Source organism: Phyllostomus discolor, chromosome 2 (assembly GCF_004126475.2).
Source record: "Phyllostomus discolor isolate MPI-MPIP mPhyDis1 chromosome 2, mPhyDis1.pri.v3, whole genome shotgun sequence".
Taxonomy (NCBI): Eukaryota; Metazoa; Chordata; class Mammalia; order Chiroptera; family Phyllostomidae; genus Phyllostomus; species Phyllostomus discolor.
Window position 1 is genome coordinate 42,798,662 of NC_040904.2, and position 17,874 is coordinate 42,816,535.

Below are 17,874 nucleotides of genomic sequence, written 5' to 3' on the forward strand. Positions count from 1 at the left end.
TTTACAGAGTGATCATCCCAGTAAGTCTAGTACTCAGTTGATACCATACATGGTTATTACAACAGACTTTTTATTAAGAAAAAGGTTTTATTTATTTATTTTTAGAGAGAGGGGAAGGGAAAGAGAGAGGGAGAGAAACATCAATTGTGATTGCTTCTCATGCACCCCCTACTGGGGACCTGGCCTGCAACCCAGGCATGAGACCTGACTGGGAATCCAACTGGCGACCTTTTGGTTCGAAGGCCAGCACTCAATCCACTGAGCCACACCATCCAGTGTACAAAAGCCTTTTATAACAATTCTTTTAGAACCTCCATTCAGTGAGAATGTTAAATGATACTTATAAACTTTTTTGAAAATTTTAGCACTACTAACTTTAAGTAAGACTGAAACAAGCCCTCTAATAGAACTATTAGGAAAGTCATTGTTTTTATTAACACCATAAATATCACAGAATATCATTTATTGTTTAATTTTTTGGCACTTTGATAGGCTGGAAAGATGCAACAATGAATAACAGAGTTGTGGTATCTGCTTTAGGGAGCTTAGGGATCAGTGGGGAAAATAAACATTACAGACTATATTGCTGGCAGAAGTACTTACCTGTGTGTGCTTGCATGTGTGTGCATGTGCATCAGATAGGTGAGGAAAGGGAGGTACAATTAAGTGGTGCAAGTGGTGTCAGGGAAGGATCCCAGGGAAGACGCAGAGAAAAGGGAAGAAGTCGCTAGGAGGGGGTAGGGAATGAGGAAGCAGGGATTTTCCAAGGTCAAGGTAACAGTGTATGTGAAGTGGGAGGCAGACATGATAAGCCACACTAAGAACGCTGGACTTCACCCTTAGCAGTGGGGACACGGAAAGGCACCTTAGAGGGGGTGGTACCACCCACACACTGGGTGTTGCAAAATGGTGGCAAAACAAGTATATTGTAATTCAACATAGTGAACAGGACCAACACTCACAAAGCCGGTATCTATCCTAGAACAGCTTCCACAACTTCTGTCCCTTGGCATCTTGGTTTCTCTCTTTCTAAAATGGAGCAAGTAGCAACTGCTTGTTCTCTCTTAAAAGAGCACCTTGTGCCACATGTAAGTTTCATTGCCTGTGAGCTGTAAAACTGTTTAAACTGAAAGGAAAAAAACTTTATCACAATATATTACTGATACAGGATCCAGCACAAATAATGGCCCTTTGTTTTACAAAATCTTTTATTACAAAATCATAAGCATGTAATTCTATAACATAACAAAATCACACTCAAGCATACCATATGACAATTTAGGTGAAATGTTCAAATTATGAATTATGACACCCATATATTGCCCTACCAACAACGCTCAAGCAGGCATTACTTCTGCTGGACCCTTTATTATTAGTTATAAGCTACCGATGTAAAGTTAAACAGCGATTGAGCTCAGTTACTAGTCTCCCAGGTAATATACAATAAAATTAACAGAATAAGAACCAAACAATGAGCCACAATCCTTAAGATCATCTCTCTCAGCAGAAGGCTGTATTGGGAATAAGACTGGGTTTCTGTCATAGGAGATTCACTGTGATGTCAAATTTGTCTGCCTATTAGCTCTTTGGAGGGTAACACCATCTTTCATGGGGTTACCTGGGTTCTCTCAATCTATAGTCTTTTTCATTATACCTGTTATTCAGTTGCCATTGGCAGCCACATTCTGACAGATGCTAGTAGGGGAAAAGTGGACACTAGCTTTCTCAATTATAACCACTAAGATCTTTCAGTTATAATACATAGTTAGTGTCAGTCTGTTTAGCATAGGATCTCTAAATGCTCTGTTTGTGTTGCTTTTGATTCCTTAACCAGATCATTCTCCTAACTGCTGAAGGCCTGAACGCCGCCTCGAGATGCCCTGAATGACACTCACAGATTAATTTCAAGAGACCTTGCCCAGACCACCACAGCCATTTCTTCACAGTGTCATCTGCTCACAGCTGCTTCCTGGCCACATTATCATGGAAGGCATACCAAATGGATCACATTCAGCTGGGGTCCCCAGCCTCTGGGTCACGGACTGGTACCACTCCTGGTCTCTTAGGAACCGGGCCACACAGTAGGAGCTGAGCTTCAATGTAATGTGCTTGAATCATCCCAGAAACATCCCCCCACCTGCCATCCATGGAAAAATTGTCTTCCATGAAAACAGTCTCTGGTGCCAAAAAGGTTGGGGACCACTGGTCATTCACTACTTTCAGACTCAGGTGAAACTGAAAAACAGAGTACTGTAGTGACCACAACTGTGGGTCAGCAGAAGTCATTTCCAGCAACAAACTGGTACAGGTTTTTGCTGAATTTCATAGTTAAACAAATTGATTGGTAAATGGATATTTTTTTTACTCCAACAAATTAATTGACTATTTACAACAGATTGTGATATAAGCTGTGAATTAAGTGAATTCTGTATTTCACATCAGGATGATAAGCACAGTCAGCATTTTGCTAAGATTAAAGCGGGAAGTATGTTTAAATACTGTCTTTCTGATGATTGGCTTGAAAAAGACAATCAAGACTTTGCTAATTATTCTTCCTCACTACCATTTTTGGTCCTTATAATGGAGCCTGAAGAAAAGCCTACCCACTTTATTATCTATTATGATTTCCACTGAAATCTTTTGCAAAGGATGTGCTTTCATAACTCTAGTCTTAGGAGATGCCCTTGGAAAAATAGTTTCATGAGAAAAAGAGTGCCATGGTCGAATAACTTAGGAAAAGACTACAAATTATGTCACTCCTTGGGTATTCACAGTAGGCATCAGCATACTAAAACCACAGAGAAGTTCAGTGAGAAACATAGGTAATTTCATTTCACCCATAGGCACCCCAAACTACCTGACCACAAACCCTGTTTTTAAATACCTCTTATTAATATCCTGTGAAAAGGGATTTCTTCCTTTGGAAGAAATGCATTAGAGCAAGGAGACATCCAACACAGCCAAGTTATTTTCTAAGCCTCAACTTTAATAAATGCCACACTTCAATTGCACCCATTCAGTTGCCTAAATTATAATTTGTTTTAGAAGTACACATTTGTAACATTCCCTGTGCTAGTCAGTGAGCATAGGAGCTGTATCAGTACAGTATCTACCCTTAGGAGCTTCTGCTATTCTCAAAAAGGAGATATACTGTATTTTTTGGAACAGAAGATGCACCTAGGTGTTAGAGGAAAATAGGGAAAAAAATTTTGAAGCAAAAAAATGTGGTAAAATATTTAATGATATAAATAACATAATATTTTACCAATGTAAATGTAAACACAACTCAACAGCAGCATTACCAACCATTATTCCCCCCAAATTGGGGGGGCGGTATGTCTTATGGTCCAAAAATACTGTATCTCCTTAAAGGAAATTGTACAGTAAGGCTACATGTGATTGTGTAAAATTTAGGCAGAAATAAGCACTATGGGAGCTGAAAGGGGGAGGGCAAATGAATGAACTTTATCCACTTCAGAGACAATGGCAAAGCACACACACCCTTTGTTCCCTTCTGTCTGTCATTTTCCTCCTTTTCCCAGAGACACTCTGAATACAAAATGTGTTATTCGTTCTGTGCCTACAGCTTTGGCAATTTGGGATGCCTACACTGTTAAACCAAACGACATTCAATATTAGAATTTATTGTCAGGAAGTCATAGATCTTTGAATAGATCTTTGAGCCAGAGGAGAAGGAAACTGTCACCATCATCATGGCTACCAGAAGCCCTTGACTGGCCCCCAATAGTCCCCTTGCTTCTAACCTGTCCCCCTAATACACAGTTCCCCAAGTAGCAGCCAAAGTGATGCTTTTCAAAGGTAAATTTAACTGAGTCTTTTTCCAGTAGCTTCCTGTCACACTTAGACTAAAATCCAAATTCTTCACCAAGGCTACACAAACCCTGCAGTGACCTAGCCCAGCCACCTCTCCCATGGTAGTTCCCAGCACTCTCCTGGCTCTCCGAGCTCCAGCCCCACTGTGCTGCAGGGCCTGTGTACTTCCTTTTCCCCTGAGGCATTTCCCCCCATTTCATCGGGTCCCTGCTCACCTGCTATCTCTGCAGAGAGGCTTTCCCCAGACACCTCATCTGAAATAGCAGCCTCATCTCCCACCTCACTCCCACTGCATCCTCCACTCCTACTGCATCCTCCATTCTCCTTGCCCTCCTTACTTTTCTTCAATAGGCTTATTGCTATTTTTAAGAAAGTATTTATAGGTCTACTTGTTTCCCTCTGTGAAGGCAGAGGCATTATTACATATTTCTGTTTTTGCCACAGTCTATATGCTTGGCACACGTTAGGCACTTCATACATGTTTGTTCAATGCATGAGTCAATCAATGAATAATCGAATGACACATTTACAGCAGAATAAACCTGTACAGTAAAACAGGATATATATCAATGAATAGCTGAATGAATTAGAAAATACACATCTTCTCATCAAAATCCAGCAGGTAACAAACTATGGTGGTAGCACAGGAATTTTAAGAAGTTGTTCTAGAGAGAACCTGTCACTTATAGCTGGGTGGCCTTGAATAAGATACTCAATTCTGTGTGTCGGCCTCTTATCTGTAAAAAGGGAAACAATAATATCTACCTCACGAGGTTATTATGAGGATTAAATTAGATAATGGACAAGGAGCCCATGGGACAAGTGCTTTCCACAATGGATGGTAGCTATTAATAATACCCAAAATCCTCTTTTATAGAATTTTCTTTAATAGAAAGGTACCTTTTATTAATTCCAAGTGGAGGTCCTTTGGCCTGCTAATACATGAGAAAGATAGTCAGATACTCATGAAACATATGGTACTAAACAAAGAAATTTTTTAGATTATTATTTTGAATTACCTAGACAAAGAATCTTTGGCATTCTAAGGATATGAATATATGATACATCACTTTTGTACTTTTGTTTTTTACTTTTTAGCCTTCTAGGTAAAAAGCTATCTAGAGGAGAGTGAGGGGGGAGAATGAGGGGAAAGGTACAGGGAATAAGAAGCATAACTGATAAGTACAAAATAGACAGGGGGAGGTTAAGAATAGTATAGGAAATGGAGAAGCCAAAGAACTTATATGTATGACCCATGGATGTGAACTAAGAGGGGTGGGGAGTGCTGGAGGGAGGGAAGGTGCAGGGAGGAAAGGGATAAAGGGGAGAAAAACACAGGGCAACTATAATAGCATAATCAATAAAATATACTTTTAAAAAGTTTTGATTTTTGAAATGATGTAAATTTTGAAATAGTTTAGGACTCTGAAGAAGTTGCAAAAATAGTACAGTTTCCATGTAGCCTTCACCCAGCTTCCACCGATGATTACATCAGACATAATCATAGTAGAGTCTCAAAACCAAGAAATTATCACTGGAGCAATTCTGTTAACTCAGATACATACCTTATTTGAATGTAGATGAAGGATTTTTTTAATCTTAGGGTTAGGAACTAATTAGGATTCTATCTTAGCTCTATTAATCAGGCAAATGAGGCACACATATTAGTGTATAAAAACGATAAATTATACAGTTTCTTTCATTTTCAAAGAATTTTAAAACTTAAAAAGCTGATAGTTCCAACCCACCTAGAATTCTGGTCTACCCATTCTGTAAAAGCAAAACAGAAAGCCCTTCACAGTTTCAAAGGGATGGAGATGAGAATCCCTGAATTTAATCACTAAGGTCAAAGCCCTTCTTTCCCTGAAAAACGAATTCCTTCTTTTTTTTTTAATTAGCTCTGGATTGCTGTGCATTAGTACTGGAAAGGAAGTGAAGTTGCAAGCAGACCCAAAACTGAAGGAGCATTTTAACTCCTGTGAGGTGAGTATGAGGGCAGAGATGCAGGGCAAACACAGTCACTGCATTCCGGCTGGTCCCGCACAAGGGTACACAACCCAGCTGTCCCTCACCCACAGCACATTCCCTCTGCTCCATGGCCCCTCCTCCCACTACTTTTGGAAAGAACACTTCAGAGCAAGGAGATATCTCCCAGCTCTTAATGTGTACAAGTTAGCACCAAGTTCAATTAGTTTTTGATGGAATAGGAGAAGGTACAAAAGTGTCCTTTAAAGGAAAACAAAATCTAGAAGTACAAACACAAAACTAGCTACAGGTGAGAGAGACACTGGCACTTTTTGTGTTGTTAACTGAACATTCTGCTTTTCTCTTTTGTGTAATCCCTCCCCACAGGGCACTCCACTCGGGAGCATAACCTGTGACTAAACAGACCACGTTGGAGCTGACACACCCTGGTCACTAGAGGGTTCTGGGATTGAGCACATAGCTTTCATTTTAGGTCTATCCTGGTTGAATTTTAGGGTCTTTGTAAGGCATTCCCAAAGTGTGATCATCTTGTTCTAGAGAATAAAATAGATTAAGCAAGGCAAAATGTCAAGGTACCTCCGTCTTCTGCATGAAGTAAAGAAGCACAAAATTGGGAACCAGAGGGCCTGTGGTTAAGTCCTAGCTCCACAATTTATCAAATAGGAAAACTTGAGCAAATCTTACCCTCAGCTTCCTCATCTATAAAATGGGTAATGTAATAATAATAACAGCAATAAAAATAACAATAATATCTATAGGATTTGTTTATGAATCATAAGATTATAAGTGTGAAAGTCCTTTACAAATGAATGGTCTAAGTTACTGTTATGTCACCTGAAAAAATACATAATCAAAAATCCTATTTAAATACATTGGGATGTTTTTATAGCAGAAGTTCAAATACCATCTCAATGACATGATTTAATAGAAAACTTTCCCTTTCTTTTTTTTCTTCTTTTCTTTTAACTATAGAGTGAAAAAACTGTAGAGGATGGATGGAAGTTCTTCATAAAGAACTCTTCAGAAGTTTTTCTTCACAAGTTGATAAGGTTTATGAAGTCTATAGTGTTATTTTTCTCTTCATGGGTATTCTTTATAAAACTCTTCTCTGGGTCTTGCTGTTATGGAAAATCAGGAGGGAAAAACCTAAAGCTAGTCTGCAAGAGAGTTTTCATAAGTCTTCATGGTAATGAGAAAAACAACCACAAGTTGGTGAGCTAAATTAATTAAATTTACATGACTGTCATTTATCCTGAGATTATGTCCTTCCTACATTATTTAGTGTAAAAATCCCCTTTCTCTTCTGAAATGATGGTGACAGTGGATGGCAACTGTTTTGTTTGTTTTCAATGTCCTTACTCTCTCTGCAAAATAAAAGTTGGCTACCCCATGTCAGGCCCCAATTATTTTTTGAAATTGGACTGGCCCCTGACATGCCAGCCCCTGGGAACCCTTGGCTTAGAAGGTTAATTGGAGGTGGCAGGGATGGCGGTAGGGAAGCCAGTTCAGCTGCCTGTGTTTTGCTCCCTTCCCCAGAGGCCCCGGGCCCACTGCCCCACATCCGGGCTGTCGCCAGTCCCTGGCTGTGTATCTACAGACCACCACCCCCAGCGTCCCCCTCCCGGCTCCTAATCCCTGTCCGTTTCATTCTCCCAGCTTCTCTTAGCTGGCGTCATCCTTCCAGACACAGCTCCCTAAGTTTGCCATGTGCAGTGACCCTGTGTTGACCCCGAGCCATGATACAAACTATGGGATTGTAATGAATCTCTAATTACCCACAGTACCTCCATGAGTCGGCAGCCCTGCTGCTCAGCTGTATTCCTCACCAATTTGGTCATCACTAAGCATGCAGAATGCAGCCAAACTCTTGTGCCCGGAAGCTGGGAGCCCCCACAGTCTCTGCCAAATGAGGCTGGCTCTGTGGGCTTCTGGGAATGACAGGATGATTTCTTCCCTTGTTATGAATCAGAGAGGGTGTTTGCACATGAATCATTCAGCTCTGCATGGGGACCTTGTCTTGACTGTTCTTTATTCTAGCAGTTCTGGCTGAGTAGATGCTCAGGAACTCGGGGGATTGCCCTTGGGCAGAGGGGTTAGCATTTTTAACTTCATGTGATAATTCTGAAATCCTACATCTTTTTCTCAAGCCAAAAAGGGATATTGCCTAGATTTAATAAAGTGCCAGGCAGCTGGTCTTGATTTTCAAGCAGAAAAATGTCATTTCTTGCCCGAGGGGAAAATAGCTTCATGACAATCATAAGAGCTCCCCCATGTGCCAGGCATTGTGCTAGAGGTTTTATACACATTCTGTCTAATATCGTCTAAAGCCACAACAACAAAGGCATTGTACAGATAAGAAAACTGAAGCTTGAGGAGTTAAGTAATGGTTAAGTTTCCAAATTCTTACAACTACAAAATAATAATTTGCCTTGCACCAAAGCACATGTTCTTCAGGAATATTTTATAGTTGGAACTGGACAGAGATGACTGGTCTCACAGGGTAGAGGGACTTTCAATTCACTATCAAATCCTAGGTGAAGAATTACTCCTATTTTCCAAAATAACTCATAGAATCGTATTTTTTTAAAGATTAAATGAGATCATCAGCATGAAAATAATGGCGAGGAAGAAATTAGTAAAACACTTGAGAAAGTGCACTGCTACCTCAAAAATAAATTCAATTTAAAAATCTCTGGCAAAAAATATTAAATATTCCCTTAAACCTTTAAATATCCTCTTGCCTGTGAAAGGTATTAAGGAAATAAAGATAAATAAGACAGTTCCCGCTTTCAGGAAGTTCAGAGATTATTATTATTATTATTATTATTATCTTTTACTTAATGTAGTATTAAAAGTCATATTTCTAATAGTACCACATTTGAAATGTGTAAAATGGATCACTAATATTTCTCTTGCTTTCTAAATGCAAGACTTGTCATAGTATGAATGATGTCACACTGTCCAGCTGTGTGGGGAGAGAATGCTTATGGGCAGCTGACACCCAGGTTATGCCCAAACCATGGAACAAATATTTTTCAAGCAATAAATGTATATGTTCAGTGGTTGTGTCTTAAGACAGAAAGGGAGGAGCTATAGAAAATGGTTCTATCTTACATTTCTGAAGCCAGCCTGTTTTCCTAGCTTCAGATGTTTTTAGTCCATAGGTGTCTTGCAGTCCAATTAAGACCTCCAATTTGCAGGCAATTTGTACTTTTGTTGTACAACAAAGCTTTGTGGTTAAGATAATAATACTTTCTTCTTGAAACTGCCAGCCTTCTCCTACCTCCTAGAACAGCTACTAGAAAGTAAGTTGCCGCTTAGGGAACAGTTTCATAATGGAAATCCATAGTTCCTAAAACCAGAGTTTCCGAATCATGCCCTCTCTCACTGCATCAGTAAATAGGGGGTTTGAGTTAGAAGAGAATTTGGAGATTAGCTGACACCCACATTCTACAGATGATGAAAATGGCACACAGAAAACTGAAATGACTTCAAAGAACATTGGCACACAGGATGCCAATGGCATAGAAACACATTCTATTTGGTTTAAGAAATTTCATTACCCTATTTTTTGAAGGTTTGTGCCCGTAGTGATATTCCCTATATGTCTCTATGAAAGACTTGACAGTCATCTATCGAAAGGAAAGCCATTTTCCCAGGAAGTCTGTAAACATTTTGGCAATATGGGTCCGAGTAAAAGAATAAATTAGGACATATCTACATAAATTGAATATAATGTAGGGTTCCTAATACATTTTAAGCATTACAGTTAATAGTAATAATTACCATTTATTGAGTGTCTTTTATATGTCATGTAGCACTCATCGTCACAACAATCCAGAATGTATAATGAATCCTACTTCACAAAATAGAGATAAGTATTGTGCCAAGAGTCACACAGCTTGTAAGTAAAAAGAGGTTCCACCTGCCTTTAAAGCTCAGGTTCCTCCACCCCCCCCCCCCCCCCCCCCCCCCCCCCCCCCCCCCCCCCCCCCGTTAACCCAAGTGCCCAAAGAGAAGGGGAAGAGTAGTTTCACCACATTTTCAAAGCATGATCAAATGTTTGTATCATGAATTTAAGTCTCGGAAGAATTTAGACAAAACAGCCTTAGTTAAGTCTCTACCTGCAAGGGCTTCATCCTGGATCATAGTCCCCTCTGACTCACCACAGCCACTGAATCAACAAAAGTATTTCTCTCCAACTCAAGGAAAAAGGACACCCACCGGTTAACCCTCTAATCCCACTTCCAGATCAGCCTTAAAGGAATAAGGAATAAGCATTGATTAGGAGTATCTCTCCAGGCAAGTATTTACCTTTAGTAGTATTCTCTTGCCTGCTATTATTATGTTCCTACTTGACAGTCGGAGCCTAACTTCAGGAAGTGCTTATTAAAATCCACACATACATCAGGGAGTTAAAGAGGATTGGCTGTTCCATTTTTAGTCCCTCTAGTACTCACCTGCAGCTGAAGAAGAGAGACAATGGGCCTTCCTACAGCTCTGCTGGAAAAACAAAAGAACACAACTACATTGTTAAAGAAGTCAGATAACTGTCTAAAATAAGGCAGCAGACAAAGTGAAGCAACAGAATAGATGGAGGTGAATTTTGTCTCTGTCACACAGTTCTGTATGCAAGTTTGTTAAAACTGTCATTCAGTTATACTTGTCCTGCCTTTTTCCCCATTGCTTACCCCTACCCCATACCCCCCACTCTCACAGTCAATCCCCCCCATTGTCTGTGCCCATGAGTCCTCCATTCATGTTCCTTCGCTTGCCCCTGCTGCTTCTTTATAAGACTTGTATCAATTTCCCTGTGTAGTGCAGTACCTTGCACTCATCTTCAAATAACTTTTAAAGGAGAAATGGATGGTTTCATATAGAAGAAAGGTCTATTTGTGATAAGAAATAGCTATAATCAAAACAGTGATGACCAAAATTTGCACACTGTCAAATCTTATGAAGAACACCAGGCTACTGATAAATGAATTGCCTGGAGATACAATTTTTATGTCTGCTTTTCTCAGACTACCACAATACACATTTTATTTTGTTGTTGTTGTTGTTGTTGTTGTTGTTGTTGTTGTTTAATTAGAGCTAAAATCAAATTGGGTCCAGTCAGCTTTGCAGTACACATTATGAATTTGAAGTTTTCAAACTAATTTTAAAATCCTGATTTATCATTAATAAATATTAAATCATGTATAACACCTTTGAAGAACTTATATAGAGGAGGTTAATTATTGTTCATAAAGTGAAGCTGGTCACTCAAGGACTTAGGAATGCTCAGGACATTAGGTAACATGTAGTAGCTATCACAGAGACAAAGATATATGATCACCAAATCCTATTTTATTTTCCTCTTTCCTAGATGCCAGAAAACTATACTTCCCAGTCCTCTCAAAAATAAGGAGGTTCATGTGCCCAATGATGGTCTGTGAAATGTGTGCAGGAGTGATGGGAGTCGCTTCAGAGTTGAGGCAGTAGAATGCCTCATATGGTCTCTCTTCTGTTCTTTTGTTTTAGCAAACGGCCAGGTCATGGGCTGAGATGGTGAAACCTATATTAGCTGGGTCCCCTAGGTGATTCCATGGAGCAGAGCTCTCCACTAACCTGCTCAAGACAGGTATCATGGGCAAGAAATAACATGTAAAGCATTCAGAATTAATTAATTATTGCAGTACCATTCAACCTACTCTGACTAACAGTAGTCACCAAAAATGAGATATTTTAACCCAACTCTATTAAGGTAGAAGGGAGGGAAGTTCTAAAAACTTGGACAAACAGAGGCCTAAGACCTCTACAATATAAGAATTCAAACTAATGGCCCCTACACAAAGATGGGACCACATAAAGGTGGCCCCTTCAGACAGTGAACTAACAAAATGTGCCCCACAGAAAAAAGATATTGAGAATGCACAGTGACCATGGCTTTGGCTCTTGGAGGAGCAGAAAATAGAGCCCTCTGAGGAGTCCCATCCACATCAAACTGCTCTCACGTCAGTTTGGGGCTGGAATTTTGACCACCTGTGCAGCCATATAAACCTTCCCCGCTGAAAATTCAGTGAAAGTGTTCCTGAGTTGGTAATTACGTCAGACACCTGGCAGAATCAAAAGCCAATCCTTTCTGAAGGAGTCAACTGTAAAACCAGGCCTTAAAGAGTTCGATCAGGTGAAGTGGAAAGCACAAAGGTGTGAGGAAATAAGCCTGCATTAGTGAGAGTCATCAGGTATTTGAATTATCAAAATGATACTATAGAGTAATACACCACAAACTAGAAAATACATATTTTCTTATGCAGACATGTAGTATTTTTAAGAGTTTCTTATGTTCTAATATAGACCACAAAGCAATATTTTTTAAATCCATGTTACATAAAATACACTTTCAAAACACAATGCAATTTTTAAAAATCAGTAACAACAGAAAACCTTGCACATACATTGGTTGTTCCCTAAGTGCCAATTTAGCTGCACCATAAATTTTGGTTGGTAGTAATTTCATTTTTTAAAATTTCCATTATAATTTCATTTGGTCTATCAACCAAAACTTGGGAGATGCAGCTGATATGGCACTTGAAAGGAAATTTATTATCTAAATTCTCCTTGGAAAGGAAGACTGAAAAAGAGGTAAATCGAGTATCCCACTTAGTATGTTAGAATAACAGCAGGATAAATGAAATGAAATTTAAAGAATCAAAATAAATTCAAGGAAATGAAAGGAAAGAAATAGTAAAGATAACCGAAAAGCTCAATGTAATAGGAAAAAAAGAAGATTTAAAAAAGTGGATCTCAGGAGAATGAGAAGACCACTGCCACAGACTGGGAGGAAATATTTATAAAAGACATAGCTGATGATGATTATCTAAGATACCCTTAAAACTCAACAATAAGAAAACAAACATACTGACCATATTATGATCAACAGACCTGAACAGGTACCTCCCCAAAGAAGATGTAGAGATGGCAAATAAGCATGTAAAAAGATGAAATCACATGTCACCGGGGAAATGCAAACTAAAATGACAGTGACACACCACTACACTTCTCCAGAATGGTGAAAACGCAGAACACTGACTACAGCAAAGGCTGACAAGGAGCCGCGGCAGCTCTCATTCATTGCTGGGGAGAATAGCACGGTCACTGTGGGAGACAGTTTGGCAGCTTCTTACAAAACTGAACAAACTTTTACCATACGATCTAGCAATCACATTCCTTGGTATTTACTGAAATGGGTTGAAAACTTATATCCACACAAAAACCTACACACGGCTGTTTATAGCAGCTTAATTCCTAATTGCCAAAACTTGGACACAACCAAGTTGCTTCAGTAGGTAAATGGACAAATAAACTGTGGTACATTCAGGCAATGGAATGTTATTTAGCACTTAAAAAAATCTATCAAGCCATTAAAAAAGTGGGAAGAAACTTAAATGCATATTACTGCATGAAAGAATCCAATCTGGAAAGGCTACATACTGTAGAATTCTAACTATGTGACATCCTGAAAAGGGCAGGATGGAGTCCCTATGGAGACAATATAAAGTTCAGTTGTAGCTGAGGAAGCGGAGTTGGGAAGGGTTAAATAGAGAATTTTTAGGACAGTGAAATTATTCGATATGACACTATAATGGTTGATATGTATCATAATACACCTACCAAAACCCATAGAATGTTCACCGCCAAGAGTAACTGTAATATCAATCTTGGACTTTGGGCTAAAATGATGTTAGTGCAGGCCTAACAATTGTAACAGATGCACCATGTAGCTGGGATGTTATTCATGGGGAAAGTTTTGAGTGTTCTGACTCTGTGTTCATCAAGCAACCTCTTATTTCCCAAGCAGATCTGCCTATAGGAAGGGAGTATACCATTCATTCACCTAGAATTAAACTATTTCTGATTCCTGAGCATGATTTCTGGATAAATCCAAAAGGTGGCCTCTGATTACGATTTGGCTACTCATATGCTTTGATTATGGGAAAAGAATTGTACGCCAACCTGAATGAGCCGGTTATGTATCTCATTGAATTCATAAAATAGGCATTCTGATTTGTATGACTCTGTGCCCTTGAGTTAGTGTGAGTTCCACCTTCCAGGGCTGATCATCCTTGAGTGAATGTGCAAGCAGGAAATCCAGGTCTCCCACGGGGTCCAGATCCAGCTGTTCTGATGGTAGGTGACATTGCCACCTCACATCCGTTTTCCAGCCCTTTTGGTTGATTCCTCCATGGATTACATCAGTGTTCAACCAGCAATGAAAGTTAAAGGTTGCAATTTAAAACTATAGTATATAAAGCCATTCCTGAAACTCCACAAATTTTTGGAAAGTCAACTAACTCATTCTATTTTTTAAGTATATTTAAAATTGGACATGAAAAATTGCTGAACACAAACAAAAGCATGTGTACACATAAAATCATGTTTCGAAGTCAGCTTTATGAGAACGTTATGATTCGAGCAAATGATTAAGAGACTGCTGTACTTTCCTGCGATGCTTTTTCTAGATTACAGGCATATCACAGCTGCGCACTGACCGGTGGGTAAGCTGACTGCTTGCAGATCTACCGAGTGATGACTTCCTGTTGAGACAGTAAGTGGCCACATAAATAGCCACACAAAACCAGCTGAACCTGTTCGGACTTGACTGTGATAAGCATGTTTCTCAACAACCACAACCTACACCCTCTTTAGCTGACCTTTTTTTATCTGACTTTTTTTTTAACCTGCCAACAAATAATGCCCACTCGGTGCTGCCTCTGGCCCATTAATTCTGCTTCACTGTCTTTGAAATTTTGGACAACATGCTTCTCAGGTGATTGCAATATGAGTCAAGTAGAAAAAGAGGTTGTCAACAGTCCCAGTGAGGCCCAAAGTCTTGGCAGTAGGTTTCATGCGAGCCTGGTGCTGTCACCACATCCATCAGGCCTGGAGCACACTGTTATTATCACAACCAGCCATTCCCATTGCTATCACACCAGGAGAGAGGGAAGCTTTCTCTTCACAACTGACTGCGAGCAGCTTGATCCGTGTAACCTTGAGAAGTACAGCATGTCACAGGCGGGAACTGCCCTGTGGCTCACCTGTAGGTTCTTTCCTCCTTGAACTGCCCCCTCCCTCTCCCAAGTCTTCATTCTTCTCAAACTGGAAGACAGTCAGGAATGAGACTGCTGGAGCCTGAGGATTTGGCTACGAGCCAACAGGACAAACTGAAAGTACCACAGAGGGGAAGCAAAGGTATAATTTTGGACTGCTGGGGAAGAGAATGCAAAATCCAGAGTCAGAGTCCCTGGGAGCCCTTGACAAGGCTCTTTGTGAATGAAAACTGATCACAAACGTCAACTAGTGATCCTTAGCAGGACCTGTTTCTGGGCTAAAATAATAAAGTAAAGTTTATCATCTTCGTTTACCTGTTCCTTTTCCTGCCCTTCTTCCCTACCCACTAATAAGGACCTTTTCTCTCCTGGTGATCAAACTGGCCCTTGATTCTGGTTGATGTTGGAATCATCCATATTATAACTCATGCAAATGACGAAGGGGCTGCTATGCTTTCCTGTGACGCTATTTCTGGAGGATTTGAATATGAATGGAGGATAATATGTCAATTCAGAGAAATAAGGCTTGATTAGTGAATGTTTGCTCCTCTCAATCCAGGCTCCTTTGCTGCTTAGTCAGTCTAGAACTAGATGTCATTTTCTCACATGTTGGCGAGAACAGCACGGACTAAGCTTATTTAAAGCTAATAACAATCATAGCCACAGCTGCTATCTATTAAGTGCCTACCTATTCCACTTACCAGATGCTTTACATAAGATATCTCATTCAGTCATCACAAAAACAATATTAAATGGATACTACTATTTCTATTTTACAGATAAGAAAACCAAAGTAAGTAATTCTAAGCAACTAAATGTTAGAGACAGTGAAGGGCTTTGAAAGCCCTTGACTTCTCAACTGTACAATATCTCAGGAAGCACAAACTTCAGTTGAGTTTTAAAATTAAAACATTAAAATTGGATTTCCAAAGTAGCAATAGCATAAAAGTATTACCTGCTCTACCCACCTACCTCAAAGGAATATTGTGAGATTCTCCAAAAATCTGGGCTTTTTTTCTAAGATGAAACTATTAGAATAAATCTCTGTTTCACTCTTTTTTAAAACAATTATATTCCTATACCTGGACCACAAAGAAATTTTCAATGTCTTCTAAGAAGAAATAATACAAACAACATTTTTGACTAAAGTGCAATGAAGCTAAAATTAACAACAAAATAAAAAAACAAAAAGGAACTTCCACCTAGAAATTAAAAACACATTGTTAAATAACATAAAAATTTATATTGAATGGAAGAAGTTAAACACTAAACTTACATACTGGACGACTTATTTATATGAAGTTAACAAGCAAAACTGATCCATGGTGACAAAGATTAGAATAATGATTACCTCTGTATGTGGGCTGAGAATGGGCACAAAGGAACTTTCTGGTGGGTGAAGATAGTTTAAATCTTGATCTAAATGCTGGTTCCTTGGGTATATACATATACAGATATTCACCAGGCTGTACACTTAAAATTTGTGTATATTAATGTATGTAAATTATACTTCAATTCAAATTTTAAAATCAATTAATTCAACACATTAAAAATTAGAATAGCCCTGGCCACTGTGGCTCAGTTGGTTGGTATGTCCTGCATAACTGAAAAGATGCAAGTTCGATTCCTGGTCAGAGCACATACCCAGATTTTGGGTTCGATCCTCGGTCCAGGTGCATACAATGCACAGTCTGGACATGTGAAGGGAGGTGACCAGTCCCTGCTTCTCTCTCACATTGATGTTTCTGTCTCTCCCTTCCTCTCTTCCTTCCTCTCTCTCTAAAAAGCCATGAAAAAATGTCATCAAGTGAGGGGAAAAATTAAAATAAAAATTATATTATTACTCTGTAGTTAGAGAAAAAGAATTTGATAACATTCATAACCTAGTCATTAAAAAAAAGCCAGAAATGAGAAATAGAAAACTGGGAATAGTGAAAATTTCCATAATCCGATAAAAAGTGCAAGAGAATCCTACTGAAATTGAATACTTAACATTGAAGTGCTAAAACTTTCAGCACTTCAATGAGATGAGAAATGAAGCAAAGACACATGTTATTACCACTTTTATTCAACATGGTTCTGGAGACCCTCGCCAGGGCAATAAAGCACTGTCATCATCTGTAAGTGGCATAATTGTGCATGGAAAAATCCAAAGTAATTTAGAGATAAGTTATTATACTTAATAAGTGAATTTAGCAAGGTCTCAATATCTGATACATCAATTTACAAATATCAATATCAATTTACAAAAATCAATTGTACTTTTATAAAGAAATGAAACTATTAGAAAAATAACATTTATAATAGCATTGACTTTAAATACCTTAGAATAAATCTAATACGCACAAAACCAACACAGTAAACTTTAAAATGTTATTGAAAGAAATTGTAAAGTCCCTAAATAAATAAAGAGCTATCCCTTGATCATAAATCAGTAGAGTCCATGTTGTAAATACGCCAGTTCTCCCCAAAGCAAGTGACAGACTCAACGTCACAACCAAAATCCCAGCGAGGATTTTTGGAGGGAGAAACAGACAAGTTTCTAAAATGTATCTTTAAAATGCAAAGAACCAAGAACATACAAGGTAGATTGGAGGAACACACTTGGAGAACACACCACTAGCTCTCAAGCTACATCAATTAAGACACTGTAACACCAATTCAAGCTTAGGCAAATGGTCCAGTGGGACGCAAGAAGGAAGCCAGAAAAGGATCTTGGTGTGAACGCCTGACTTAGGGCGGAGGTCACATTACAGAATGGTGAGCTGAGCAGAACTGTAACAAATCATGGCAAGTCAATTGGATATCCAAAGAGAAAACTTAATCTCCCATTATACCAGAGAAAAATTGAATTCTAGGTGAACTGTAGATGAAAATATATAAGGTAAAAACAATTAAGCTTTTAGAACATGATGTAGGAAAATACCCTCATGATCTTGTCATAAGCAAAGACTTCCCAAAA